Source organism: Terrapene carolina, unplaced genomic scaffold (assembly GCF_002925995.2).
Source record: "Terrapene carolina triunguis isolate 2854851 unplaced genomic scaffold, T_m_triunguis-2.0 Scaffold838, whole genome shotgun sequence".
NCBI lineage: Eukaryota > Metazoa > Chordata > Testudines > Emydidae > Terrapene > Terrapene triunguis.
Window position 1 is genome coordinate 10778413 of NW_020665189.1, and position 13753 is coordinate 10792165.

The 13753-nt window shown below is 50.0% G+C and overlaps 1 protein-coding gene across 3 annotated transcripts in view; it reads right to left on the minus strand.

The window, feature by feature from the left end:
- Positions 1-7716, minus strand: part of SPDL1 (spindle apparatus coiled-coil protein 1) — a 52759-nt gene extending 45043 nt beyond the window's left edge. For 2 of the 3 annotated variants that reach the window (XM_024202806.3, XM_024202803.1), the window contains exon 1: positions 7651-7716. The gene's annotated coding sequence lies outside the window, so the exon portion shown is untranslated. Of the gene's footprint in view, positions 1-1906; positions 1964-7650 lie in introns of those variants that run through there. The other variant, XM_029913756.1, reaches the window with a different exon arrangement.
- Between the last annotated feature and the right edge of the window lie 6037 nt (positions 7717-13753).

Genomic DNA, 13753 nt, shown 5'->3' on the forward strand with positions numbered 1-13753 from the left:
TACATCCCCTTCTTCTTGCATTTTTTTTTTTTTTTCATACAAGTACCTACTTAAGCCACAGATCCTCCTCTGAAATAAATACCATTTTACAGCACAAAAACTGAGGTAGAAAAATTAGATTACCACAGTGAGTGTGGGCAGAACTGGAAACAGAATCCAGGACTCCTTATCTTTTCCTTTATGATCAGCATATCATCTTAACATGTGTTTTGTCACCAAATTTGGCATTTATAACCTCTACATCTGGCCACAGACAAGAAGGACTCTAAAACGTAAGATTTTTATATCATATTACCTTGGTAGTTAAAACTCTAGATTCTTCACGGCTCATAAAAGAAGGCTACTAGGACTAACTAGGAATATAGGTGGTCTCTAGTGATATTAAGCAGCATTGATATTGTGCCAATATCATCAGACCAGATTTTATACTCATGCACAGGATCATTTTTCCCACTGCCTTGTTCAATGTTAGTAAATGAACTATGACTAACAGCTTGTAGTGTGGATTTATAAAGGAAAAAAAAGACAATACAAAGTCAATTTGAAATTACCCCAGAAATACATTCTTATCCTACTTTAATCAAAAAGTTTGTTTTTTAGAAATCGTTAAGAAAAACATTTCTAACTCACCTTTACGAGTCCATTAAACTATTCAGATTTTATCCTCAATGTACAACTTTTATTTAAATTTATATGAACAAAGTTTCTGCCCATAGCTGAAGCTGGTCATATCAGACTATTCTCCACACTCCTTTCAGGTCTGTTGCTGCCTTTTGAAAATGCAAATCAGATTGAAACCCCATGGAAATGCAAATCCCATTCAAATCCCATTTGAGGCAGCTGTCAGCTAGTACAGGGACAGCAAAACCACACAAGGCTGCCAAGGGACAGAGATTCTCTGTAACCAGCACCAGTCAGTAAAAAAAACAGGAAGCTACATCCCTGGCTCTGCTCTACTCCCAACACAAACAATCTGCAAATTTCAACCTGACTCTGATACACTTCCCCTTCCTTAACTCCCTCCCTCTGAGGATCTCAAAGGATAACCAGCAAACAAAATCTAGTAGACCCCAAAGAAAATTAAGAGGGAGGGAAGAGAAGATTCTAAAATATTTCAGGGGCAACATCTTCATGAAAGGCTCAGTTGCCATAACATTCACTGCTGGGAAGAGGGAGAATTGTGAAATTTTGCTGCTACTTGGGGGGTTAGAACAGCATAGGCAGTGACCTGCATGTTTATCACTTAAGCTGGCATAGATGGTTCCAGGAGCTTTTACCCATGATCTGCTGACAAAATGTTACACATTAAGGTCGCTGTCTAAACTAAGTCATATTTAACCCATCAGGTTAACTAAACTACTAAAGGTCATGTTAATATACTTTTATAGCTAGCTAATAGATACAAGCCCAAGGTTCAGAGTAACAAAAGCGACCAGGTTCTTATTAATTTCATTTAGCAGCTACCTGGCAGAGCTGAGCAGCAGCTGAGTTGCAGGAGTTCTATCTGCAGTTTCTGGAAGAGAGCAGTGCATCTGTTTTCACAGCTACAAGGGTTGAACTCATTTTAAACAAAAAACTGACTCTGTATGACATCACGTTGTGCTCTCTCCCACCACCCCTTCACCTCCCCATGATTCACTAGTTTTTTCGAGCTCTGTGGAAAGAAATCTGCAGCCCAAGCCCATTCACAGGCTCTTAGAAGCTACACAAAGTTTGGTAAACTTACTTACCTGAAGTAATGCTTCTTTGAAAACATAATGAAAGATTCTTACACCTGAATCTTACAACGTTAGTGCAAGACTGATAGGACCGACATACCAAGAATGAAAAAAATGAGTAACAGCAAAAACAGGACAGAGTGCAAAGCCAAACTTCCTTCTAATTGTTGCATATCACCTCTACTCACAATATCAGCAATGCTCTCCAGATATTCCAACCAGTTCCTTCAATTTGACAAGAGGCAAAACTCCCTGCAGAAGCGTCAACACAGGATGGCTTTACCTCCCACAAAATCTGCTGTTGTCAATTATATTTACCAGCCTCTCAAGGCAAGTAAAATTTTCAAAACTGCCTTGTTGACTTGGAAGCCAAAAACCTAGAGAAAGTCATTGGACATTGCTGCTTTAGAACAATGGCTCTCAACCTTTCAAAACTACTGTACCCCTTTCAGGAGTAGGATTTGTCTTGCGTACCCCAAGTTTCACCTCCCTTAAAAACTACTTGCTTACAAAATTAGACAAAACACAAAGGTGTCACAGCACACTACAGCCTAGAAGATGTAAAAGGAAACTTAGTTTGATAGCATCCTGTCTGGCAAGAACTCACTTATCAATAGCTGGGATGTGAAATCCTAATTTCTGTATTGTTCTATCACTGTAGTCTCCACTTCCCTATTGTTTGTCTGTATAATCTCTGTCTGGTTCTGTGATTGTTTCTGTCTGCTGTATAATTAATTTTGTTGGGTGTAAACCAATTAAGGTGGTGGGATATAATTGGTTAAATGACTGGTTAAGGTATAACTAAGCAGAACTCAGGTTTTACTATATAGTCTGCAGTCAAACAGGAAGTAGGGGGGGAATGGGAAAGGGAATGGGAACAGGGAATGGGGGTGGGGAAATTGGAATCATGTTTCGCTAAGGGAGGGGGAATGGGAACAGGGACACAGGCAAGGCTCTGTGGTGTCAGAGCTGGGAAGGGGGACACTGAGGAAGGAAATTGGAATCATGCTTGCTGGAAGTTCACCCCAATAAAAACATTGAATTGTTTGCACGGTCGGACTTCGGGTATTGTTGCTCTCTGTTCATGCGAGGACCAGAAAAAAGAGAGAGGGTGAAGGAATAAGCCCCCTAACACCACAGAGCATACTCCATTCCCTCATAGCTCCAGCAAATGACAAAACTGCACAGATGCCATACCCACAAAGTGACTGATTATGCTCCCTCCAGCCTGGCACTATAAGCACTCAATAGCTTCTCTTGGCTGGGCACTACAGCTGACAGCAGAGTGTCTGTTTCTCCTATGCTCTCTATGACCACTCCCACCCAGGCAGTGTGGAGGAGAAAGCCATTAGATTCAAGTGTATGGGGTTGCAGGGCAGGAGTAGATTGGGATAAGGAGCTGACAGTAAACTAGGTCTGGGAGCCAGGGAAGGAAATTGATGCAACACAGGGAGCTGGTGGGTGGACAGAACTGAGAATAGATGCAGAGCCAGAGGAAAGGGGAGACAGATCTGACAATGAGCCAGGGTGCAGGGAGTGAACTATGACTGGCTGGGTAAAGAGACTGGGACAAGGAGCTGGGGCATGCAAGAACACATAAGATGAGAAGTCTGGAAAGGGAGATTGGAAGCTAGTGGGGACAAGGAATGCAGTACACAAGAAACATCAGGAAGCAGGGGAGTCAACTGGGAATGGCTGGACAAGAATAAGAAGATAGGGAATATGGAGAGGTGAACCTAGGGCTTACTAAGCAAGGAGACTGGAACTGGGAACAGAAGGCTAAAAAGCGGAGACTAGGACAAGGAGCCAGTAGTGGGATAGAGATAGGACTGGGATGGGGCAGAGGTGGTCAAGCTTGGGGAAATGGACAGAAAAATGTGTCCACTAGTGCATGCTCCCTTCCAGAGTTTGGAATAGAACTCAAGATTTCCAAGTCTTTACCACACCTCTGCTGTCAGCAAACATCTGTAAAAACTACAGTCAAGGTGTCCCATTCCTCTCTAGTGCGGGTCCACAAAGAGGCTAATTAACCATGTAGATTATCAGTATGATACCACAAGAAGGAATCTGTTATCCCCCCTACCCCGCCCCCCATTTGTTTTTTTAACATCTTAGGAAAGTACACAAAAAATACATTAAAAGAACATTATTAAGGTTGCAAAGTCCTCAACTTCACAGGAGGCTGTTGTCTGTTTCGTTTGTTGCAACAGCTAGAAGACATAGTGAATGAAGTATGGGACTACTGGAAGAGAAAGGATAATCACAGGGTTAGAGTAGTTGAATGCTGTCCACAAAATTGGATTCTATCCCTGCCTTTTGCCACTAAGTTCCTCCATGTTGCTTGCTAGGCAATCACTTAAACCACACTTTTCAGATGGTCACTAATTGTGTGTTCATTTTCTGGGTACCCAACTTAAGACCCTAAGGTCGGACTTCCAGTAGCACTGAGCAGCCATAGTAACAATCGCAAATATGCAGTAAATAAGGTCACACATCGAACAACCAAGATAATTCATTCAGGGAACACCTCCCATCCCATGCACTGAATAAGACCAGGGTGTCTCTTATAAAATTTATGTGGGCACCTAAAACTGTGTAATAATAAATATGCACAAGAGGGCTGAATTACAGTTGCAATTGACACGTGAATCCTGTCATTCCCTGACTTCTGAGGGCTCGACTTTGCAACCTGAATGTTCTTCTAAGATAGTCACTGGTTACACTGGCTGCTCTCAGTGGTGGAGATGACAGAACAAGAAGCAATGATCTCAAGTTGCAGTGGGGGAGGTCTAGGCTGGATATTAGGAAACACTATTTCACTAGGAAGGTGTGATGCACTGGAATGGGTCACCTAGGGAGGTGGTGGACATAGGAGGCAAGTTATATGGGCCCGTGATGCCCATGCTCCACCAACATTCATGAAGGTGGGCCCAGCTCCACCAATGTTTGGGCCCCGGGTCCCAAACCCCAGGCTTTGGGGGGCCCTGCACCATGGGTCAGCAATGTGGGGTGTTCTCACCTCAAGGGCGCCTCCCCACAAGCAGCTCCCCTCAGCCCCGGAGTCCCTGCGTGCTGCAGAGAGGCCCCAGCGCAGATCCGGCTCCCAGCCAATTGGCCAGGAATCCTGGCCAATGGGAGCTGCAGGGGGCGGTGGCAGAGCTGCCTGGCCACACCTCCACAGCAGGGAGGGGGAGACAGCTGCAGGCAGAGAGACCCCCAGAAGTCTGTCACTCTCAAAGGCACACACAGACAGTCAGGGGGTTGTGGGGACAGAAAGATGGAGCCGGGGGCGGGGGAAAGGAGCAGCAATAGGCACCCCGGGGCTGGCATAAAATACACAGTACAGAGGGGGGCTTCCTGAGGGGGCTATAGCAACACCACCACCCCCCGCAGAGCAGACGTGGGCTGCAGCTGGCTCCATCCATCACTCCCCCCCAACCCCAGAGACCCACACAACCCTCTGCCCCCCCGAGAGACCTCCAACAGCCCCTGTGCCACTGTCACCCCTCTCCAAGAGCCCCCCCTCTGTGCCAGACAACTCCCCCTCCCCCCCCACACACACACTGCCTCCCCTGCTCCAGAGCTCCCTACAATCTCCCCCTTTGCCTCTCCCCTCCCCAGCCCATTGGCCAGGAGGCTCCCACTCTATTGGCCAGCGCAGCCAATGGGAGCTGCACCTGAGGCAGGGTGCCTGCTTGCAGATGCAGACCTGCCTGGCTGTGCCTCCACAGTACGGGGAGGGGAAGCCACAGCCACAGCAATTCTCTGGATATTTGAATTACTTGCCTCAGTGAAATTAATCTACTCTTCCTTTCCCGACAGTTTGTGGCTTTTCCTGTAAGAAAACTTACAATTTCTTTGCAAAGAAGTCCATTTATAGTTTTTTCACTTGAGAAGTATATTTTCTGATTGTTCATAAGCTCATTTATTTTGTTAACTCGGTTTCATAACTCGGCAATTTTAAGAGTCACTTGAATTGTACCTGGTTTTTGCTATTGGTCCAAAAATACATGGAATATGTGCAGATTTTTATTTCTGTGGGCCAAACCACCCTGTGTAGAAATGTAAATGTCAGAGCTAGAAAAGCTCTGTAAGAGTAAGGGTCCCTTCAGGAAATTGTCCTCAAGTCATTCATTCTTCTGGGCATTCCATTCTATTGTTCCCTCCTATAGTGATAGTTATCAGTGTTTCCACCCACAGGGCAGAGTGGGAAGACTTTGGTCTCCCTGGGATTGCCCCTACCATTACTCCCTCTGGGTCTTCTTTCTCTTGAGCTTCTCATGAAGTAAAGTCTGTCATGTATTTAATTTTGATGTATTTATTAAGTGTTAATTAATGCACTATGATAGTCCCCTTCAACCCTCTGTATAAATTGATCCTCTTCTTTCCATATGTTTTGCCCATAGGGTTTTCTGCAGCCCTAGGGCAGCCAGCAATAACCTCTGTGCCTTTGCAGTGGGGTAAGGGAAGGGGACCACGGGTTTCCTATTTATGTGATTTGCAAGAAATGTTATCATTACTCAAGGTACCAAATGTGTTTAAATGATATAAGTGCCTTGTAAAATCCCAAAGCAAGCTTATTTTCATTTCTCATTAATCGTATATACAGTATACACACTTTTCATTAATTACATGAATTGAATTTATTATTATTAGCTAGGTTACTGGGTTTTTTCCCCAATGTGGCAAAATATGTGCTATTTTATGGGTTGAATGATTGAATGACATAATACCCCCCCGCCCCCAATGTTCGTCACTAAGTCCAGTAATTTTGTCAAGTGTTCATCGCACAACATGGTGGTGCCTACCCCTGCCTTGTGCTTCAGGGGGTCACGGGGTCCAGGGCAGCCTGGGGAGTTAGCAGGGGGCTGGTGCTGGCAGCAGCGAGTGACCTGGCCCCAGCCCACTCCGCTCCACCTCGCGGGCTCCCGGCACTGCTCAGGGGCAGGGGGCTTCAGGGAAGAGGAGGAGTGGGGGCAGGGTGGGAAGAGATGGAGCAGAGCAGGGTTGCTCCTGCTGTCTGCACCAGGCACACTGCTAATCCCCCAGGCCCCCACCCTGGACCCCATGTCCCCCTGAAGAGCAGGGGCCCCCCAAAGCACAGGGCCCAGGGCAGTTGCCCCGGTCTGTCCTATGGATGGGACGGATCCACTTGGGCACCACCAAAAATTATTCAAAACTGCCGCCCATGGTGGTGGAATCTCCATCCTTAGAGGTTTTTAAGGCTGGACTTGACAAAGCCCTGGCTGGGATGATTTAGTTGGGAATTGGTCCTGCTTTGAGCAGGGGATTGGACTAGATCAGGGGTCGGCAACGTTCAGTACACGGCTCACCAGGGTAAGGACCCTGGCGGGCCGGGCCAGTTTTATTTACCTGCTGACGCGGCAGGTTCGGCCGATCGCGGTTCGCCGTCCCGGGCCAATGGGGGCGGCGGGAAGCTGCGGCCAGCACATCGCTCGCCCGCGCCGCTTCCCGCCGCCCCCATTAGCCCGGGACAGCGAACCCGGGATGACTAGATGACCTCCTGAGGTCCCTTCCAACCCTGATATTCTATGATTCTACACACACACACAACTCAGTCTACTGCACAGTCTGGCAGGTTCAACCGCTGCCACACATCAGCCTCCGCAGAGGGAAGAGTGGAGAACGAAAGAAAGGACCGTCAGCTCCGACCCCCACCCGGGGAAGGGGGGCTCCGTGTGCCCAGCTCCGGCCTGTCTGGGGAAGGGGACAACCCAAACCCCGCCCCGCAGTCCGGGGACGCTAACGGCGGTCGCCGACACCAGCCCTCAGGGAAGAGCAGCAGCGCGGAGGCGATAGTAACGGCACCGGGCAGACCCCGGGAGGGACCCTCCCGCCACCAGGCCCCGGGCGGGGAACGCCTCCACCTGCCAGCGCGCGCGCGCTCCCTCCCCTGGACTCTCCCGCTTACCTGGCCCGGCCCGCAACGGGGCTCCGGCTCCGCTCGCCGAGTTCAAATTCGGCTCCAGTTCTAGGCTTACCCCACAAAACTCGCGATAACAAACTCCACCCCTCCCATCAGTCCGCGTAGCACGTCAACGCGTATGCTCTCCGCTATGTAGGTGCGTGTACGCATGCGCAGACGATAGCAGTCGGCCGACGTTTTCTCATTGCGCATGTGCGGAGCACATAATTGTCGCGAGCCAGCCAACCATCTACCCCCACAGCCAGCGCTAGAAGCGGCTGGCCCAGGTGGCGCAGGCGGGTTATGGGAGCACGATGCACTGATCCCTTAGTATGCGCATAACGCTACAGCGCCTGCTTGCAGCTCAGGGGAGAGCAGTGTGCAGCGGTGCACAACAGGACCCCCCCCCACTAAAACTGCGCCCAGTTGGCTACCATGCAATATATTTTTGCCCCTTTCATTCCCTCTTTTGCACTCTTGTACTGCTTAAGCGCAAATGCGGTGTTGGACACAGCAAATGGTTCAGACTAGACGGGCAGGGCCGGCTTTAGGATGATTCCCCCGATTTCCCAGAATCGGGCCCTCCAGGTAAGAGGGCCCCATGCCTTAGGCTCACCCGGTGGCGGTCCGCTCCGGCAGCATTTCGGCAGCGGAAGGGGGTCCGCTCCAGGGTCTTCGGCAGCAGGGGCTCCTTCAGTGCCACGGAAGATGCAGAGCAGACCCCCTGCCGCCGAAGAGCCGGACCACCGCCGGGTATTCAAATCGGGCCCCAGAGGTCATAAAGCCGGCCCTGTAGACGGGTGTGGATAGCAGTGTGCACCAAAGTGCCACACTATAATTCCCCCACATGGACACTGCGGTCCTGAAGTTCTTACTTCATATTAATGTAGTCCTGTTTGAAGAGGACAATGTGAATGTGAACTAGGAACTCTTGTTCATGCTTGCAACATCCTTTCCACCAAGGGAGTTACAGCATCGCACTGCACTCTATATCCCCATAGTCCAAACTGCAGGACTATGTAAACTTGCCAAAGTTTTAGTTTTGAAACTGACAAAGCCATGGAGGTAAAGTCTCATTGAAAGTTACCAGGAAGTAGGCTAAGTGTTTAAGTAACTGTAGCCATGTGGCCCCATCACAGCTCCCCTGGTGGTCTCATGGCAGCCCTGCCTGCAGTCCCTCACCTCAATTTCCCTTCTTAGGCCTGGTCTACACTAGGAGGCTTTTTCGAATTTAGCAGCGTTAAATCGAATTAACTCGAATTAACTCTGCACCCGTCCACACAACGAAGCTATTTAGTTCGACATAGAGGTCTCTTAAATTCGACTTCTGTACTCCTCCCCAACGAGGGGAGTAGCGCTAAATTCGACATGGCCATGTCGAATTAGTCTAGGTGTGGATGGAAATCGACGCTAATAGCTCCGGGAGCTATCCCACAATGCACCACTCTGTTGACGCTCTGGACAGCAGTCCGAGCTCGGATGCTCTGACCAGCCACACAGGAAAAGCCCTGGGAAAATTTGAATTCCTTTTCCTGTCTGGGCAGTTTGAATCTCATTTCCTGTTTGGACATCATGGCAAGCTCAGCAGCACTGGCAACGATGCAGAGCTCTCCAGCAGAGGTGACCATGCAATCACAGAATAGAAAGAGGGCCCCAGCATAGACTGATCGGGAAGTCTTGGATCTGATCGCTGTGTGGGGCAATGAGTCCGTGCTTTCCGAGCTGCGATCGAAAAGACGGAATGCAAAGATCTACGAGAAGATCTCAAAAGCCATGACAGAGAGAGGATACAGCCGGGATGCAACGCAGTGCCGTGTGAAAATCAAGGAGCTGAGACAAGGGTACCAGAAGACCAAAAAGGCAAACGGACGCTCCGGATCCCAGCCCCAGACATGCCGTTTCTACGAGGCACTGCATTCCATTCTAGGTGCGGCCGTCACCACTACCCCACCACTGATCGTGGATTCTGAGGATGGGATATTGTCGACGGCCGCTTCCTCGGAGATGTTAGCGGACGGGGAAGATGAGGAAGGAGATGAGGAGGACGAGGCAGTTGACAGCGCTTACAACGCTGATTTCCCAGACAACCAGGATCTCTTCATCACCCTCACAGAGATCCCCTACCAACCATCCCCAGGCGTTAACCCATACCCAGAATCAGGGGAAGGATCAGTCGGTAAGTATTTTAAACATGTAAACATTTATTTTGAACAGAACAGGAATATTAACAGTGGGTTTTTCATGATTAGTTTGCCCTAGGCGCTTAACGTTTTAGTCCTTGGCAGTGCAACTACTGCCAAAAAATCTAACAATGTCCGGTTTATCATGATTGGTTTGCCCTAGGCGCTCTACTGTTTAGTCCTTGCCAGTGCAGCTACAGTAAAATACGGTCTATATGTCCGGGGATAGAGCTGAAATCCTCATGGGACATCTCCACGAAGCTCTCCTGGAGGTAATTGGAAAGCCTTTGCATGAGGTTCCTTGGGAGAGCGGCCTTATTGTGTCCTCCATAGTAGGAAACGTTTCCGCGCCAGGCTATCAGCAAGTACTCCGGGATCATTGCCTTGCAGAGCATGGCGGCATACGGCCCTGGTTTTGCAGGCTTTCATGAAGCATGCGTTCTTTCTTGGTCTCAGAAATCCTCATCAGAGTGATGTCGCTCATGGTGACCTGCTTTGAATTAGGGGAATGTTAGTATTGGGACTGCTTGCCAGTTCCTTTACAGAACTGTAACCGGCGGTTTACAGCCACGCGGTGGAGGCGGGAGAGGGGCAGCATACAGGGATCTTTCCCGGGGACAGCCGCGAGGGGGTGGGACAGGGGCAGAGTTCTTGCTTGCCGGATTGCTGGCAGCAGGAACTGGCCAACGCTAGGAGCATTGCTTTGAACGTGAAAGAAGGGCAGTGCTATAATTTAAGTTTTAAGCAGCCACAAGTCTACGGCTTACCATGTCAGCCTGCTACCCAAATTCCGCTGTCCTGCCCCGCTTATCTGATCTGCACTGCAAGACCCCAGGCACTGAATGCGAAGGCCGAAAATTCGACCTTGTCCTGAGTGCGCATGTGATAGGTGCTGTGCATGGTCTTGTTCACAGAGAAAGACTATGTTCTTTGTTCACAAAAAAAATTATCTTTCTGAGGAATTCACTCCCTTTTTCCCATCCCACAGCTGCGACTGTCTCCTGACCTACCCTGGCATCACCCTCCCAGAGGCTGGCGCAGATTAGGCGCAGAAAGAAAAGGACACGGGAGGACATGTTCTCAGAACTTATGGGCTGCTCCCGAGCCGAGGCAGCCCAGCAGACCCAGTGGAGGGAGAACATGTCGCAATACCAGCGAGCACACAGCGAACGGGAGGAGAGGTGGCGGCAGGAAGACCAGCAGGTGACTCAAACGCTGCTTGGACTAATGAGGGAGCAAACGGACACGCTCCGGCGCCTTGTGGATGTTCTGCAGGACTGGATGCAGGAGGACAGAGCCCCGCTGCAGTCTATCTGTAACCGCCCTCCCCCGCCACAAAGTCCCATACCCCCCTCACCCAAAGTCCCAAGAAGGAGGGGCGGCAGAGGCCGTGAAAACTGTCACTCCACCCCTGCAGACTGCTCAAGTAGCAGAAGGCTGTCATTCCCCAAAATTTGATAAGTCCTTTCCTTCCCAACTCACCCAAGCCCCCGTCCCAGTTTTATCCCCTAACTGTGTTGTTGCTAATAAAAAATACGTTTCTGTGAATTACTGTTTCCATCATGTTCTTTTAGAGAAGAGTGTGTTTGAAGGGGGGGAAGGGGGTTGGTAATTGGACAGGACAGTCACCTTTACCAGGGTACAGACACGGGGGCAGGTTCAGCAGCAGGTCACACACACATTGCAGTCACTAGGCACCCTGGTCATTCTGGGAGGTGGTTTTCATGTTCTGTGTGGGGGGGGGCTATGTGACTTTGTGGCGGGGGAGGGCGGTTAGAGATCTTATGCTGCGGTCCTTATCCTGGATCACAGAGCCACGCACCAGGGGATCTGTAACCGTCCTCCCCCTGCCAGAAAGTCACATAGCCCCCACACACAGAGTCCCGAACAGGAGGGGTGGCAGGCTCCGTTGAAACAACCAGTCCACCAGTGCGGACCGCTCTAGGAGCAGGAGCCTGTCATTCCTCGAGTTTAGAAGCGTCCTTTGCATCACTACACTACACCCGCTCCCCACCACAGTCTGCGTCCCAGTTTCAACACTTTACCCAGTTTCAACACTTTACCGCGAAAACCGTAATAAAGAAAACGGTGTTCATTAACAAATTTCCAGTTATTTTATTTTTAAACGTGTGTTGGAAGGGGGGAAACGGGGTGAACGGGGTATGTAACAAACTTAATAGTCACAGGTTACCCTGCTCACCTAGCTTTCAAAGCCTCCCGGATGCACAGCACGTCCCGCTGGGCTCTTCTAATCGCATAGCTGTCTGGCTGGGCGTAATCAGCAGCCAGGCTATTTGCCTCAACCTCCCACCCCGCCATAAAGGTCTCCCCCTTGCTCTCACAGAGATTGTGGAGCACACAGCAAGCTGCAATAACAATGGGGATATTGGTTTCGCTGAGATCAGAGCGAGTCAGTAAGCTTCTCCATCTCCCCTTGAGACGTCCAAAGCACACTCCACCACCATTCTGCACTTGCTCAGACAGTAGTTGAAGAGTTCTTTTTCAGTGTCCAGGGCGCCTGTATAGGGCTTCATGAGCCAGGGCATTAGCGGGTAGGCTGGGTCCCCGAGGATCACTATAGGCATCTCCACATCCCCAACAGTTATTTTGTGGTCCGGGAAGTAAATACCTTCCTGCAGCCGTCTAAACAGACCAGAGTTCCTGAAAACAGGAGCGTCATGAACCTTGCCCGGCCATCCGACGTTGATGTTTGTAAAACGTCCCCTATGGTCCACCAGTGCTTGCAGCACCATTGAAAAGTAGCCCTTTCGGTTAATGTACTGGCTGGCCTGGTGGTCCGGTCCCTTGATAGGGATGTGAGTTCCATCTATAGCCCCACCGCAGTTTGGGAATCCCATCGCAGCGAAGCCATCTATGATGACCTGAACGTTTCCAAGGGTCACTACCTTTGACAGCAGTAGCTCAACTATTGCGTTGGCTACTTGCATCACAACAACCCCCACGGTAGATTTGCCCACGCCAAAGTGGTTCGCCACTGACCGGTAGCTGTCTGGCGTTGCAAGCTTCCAGAGGGCTATGGCCACTCGCTTCTGGACAGTCAGGGCTGCTCGCATCCGGGTGTCCTTGCGCTTCAGGGCAGGTGACAGCAACTCACAAAGTTCCAGGAAAGTTCCCTTCCGCATGCGAAAGTTTTGCAGCCACTGTGATCCATCCCAGACCTACAGCACTATGCGGTCCCACCAGTCCGTGCTTGTTTCCCGGGCCCAGAATCGCCGTTCCACAGCATCAACATGACCCATTGCCACCATGATGTTCACGGCGCGGGGTCCCGTGCTTTGTGACAAGTCTGTGCCACTCTCAGACTTCATGTCCTCACCGCGCTGCCGTAGCCTCCTCGCCCGATTTCTCAGCATCTGCCTCTGGAAAAGGTGGATGATAAGGTGTGAGGTGTTGACAACGGCCATAACTGCAGCGATGGTCGCAGCGGGCTCCATGCTCGCAGTGCTGTGGCGTCCGCGCTGTCACTCACCAGAAAAGTGCGCGAACTGATTGCCTGCCGGCGCTTTCACGGAGGGAGGGCAGGAGTGACGGTTGGATGACGACAGTTACCCAAAACCACCCTCGACACATTTTTTTCCCCAGCAGGCATTGGGGGCTCGACCCAGAATTCCAATGGGCAGCGGGGACTGCGGGATCTGTGGGATAGCTGCCCACAGTGCACCACTTCCAATGTCGACGCTTGCCCCGTTAGTGTGGACTCACAAAGTCGAATTACTGTCCTTAGTGTGGATACACACGTTCGACTTTCTAATATCGATTCCACATATTGGATTTAAGTAAAATCGAACTACTATCATAGTGTAGACATCCCCTTAGTTCCCCAAACAAACTCAACACATGGTTTTTTCCAGTCAATCACAAGAGCCCTGCTTAGGGTCTGATTTATTAAGTTCTAAACAAAACGCAAG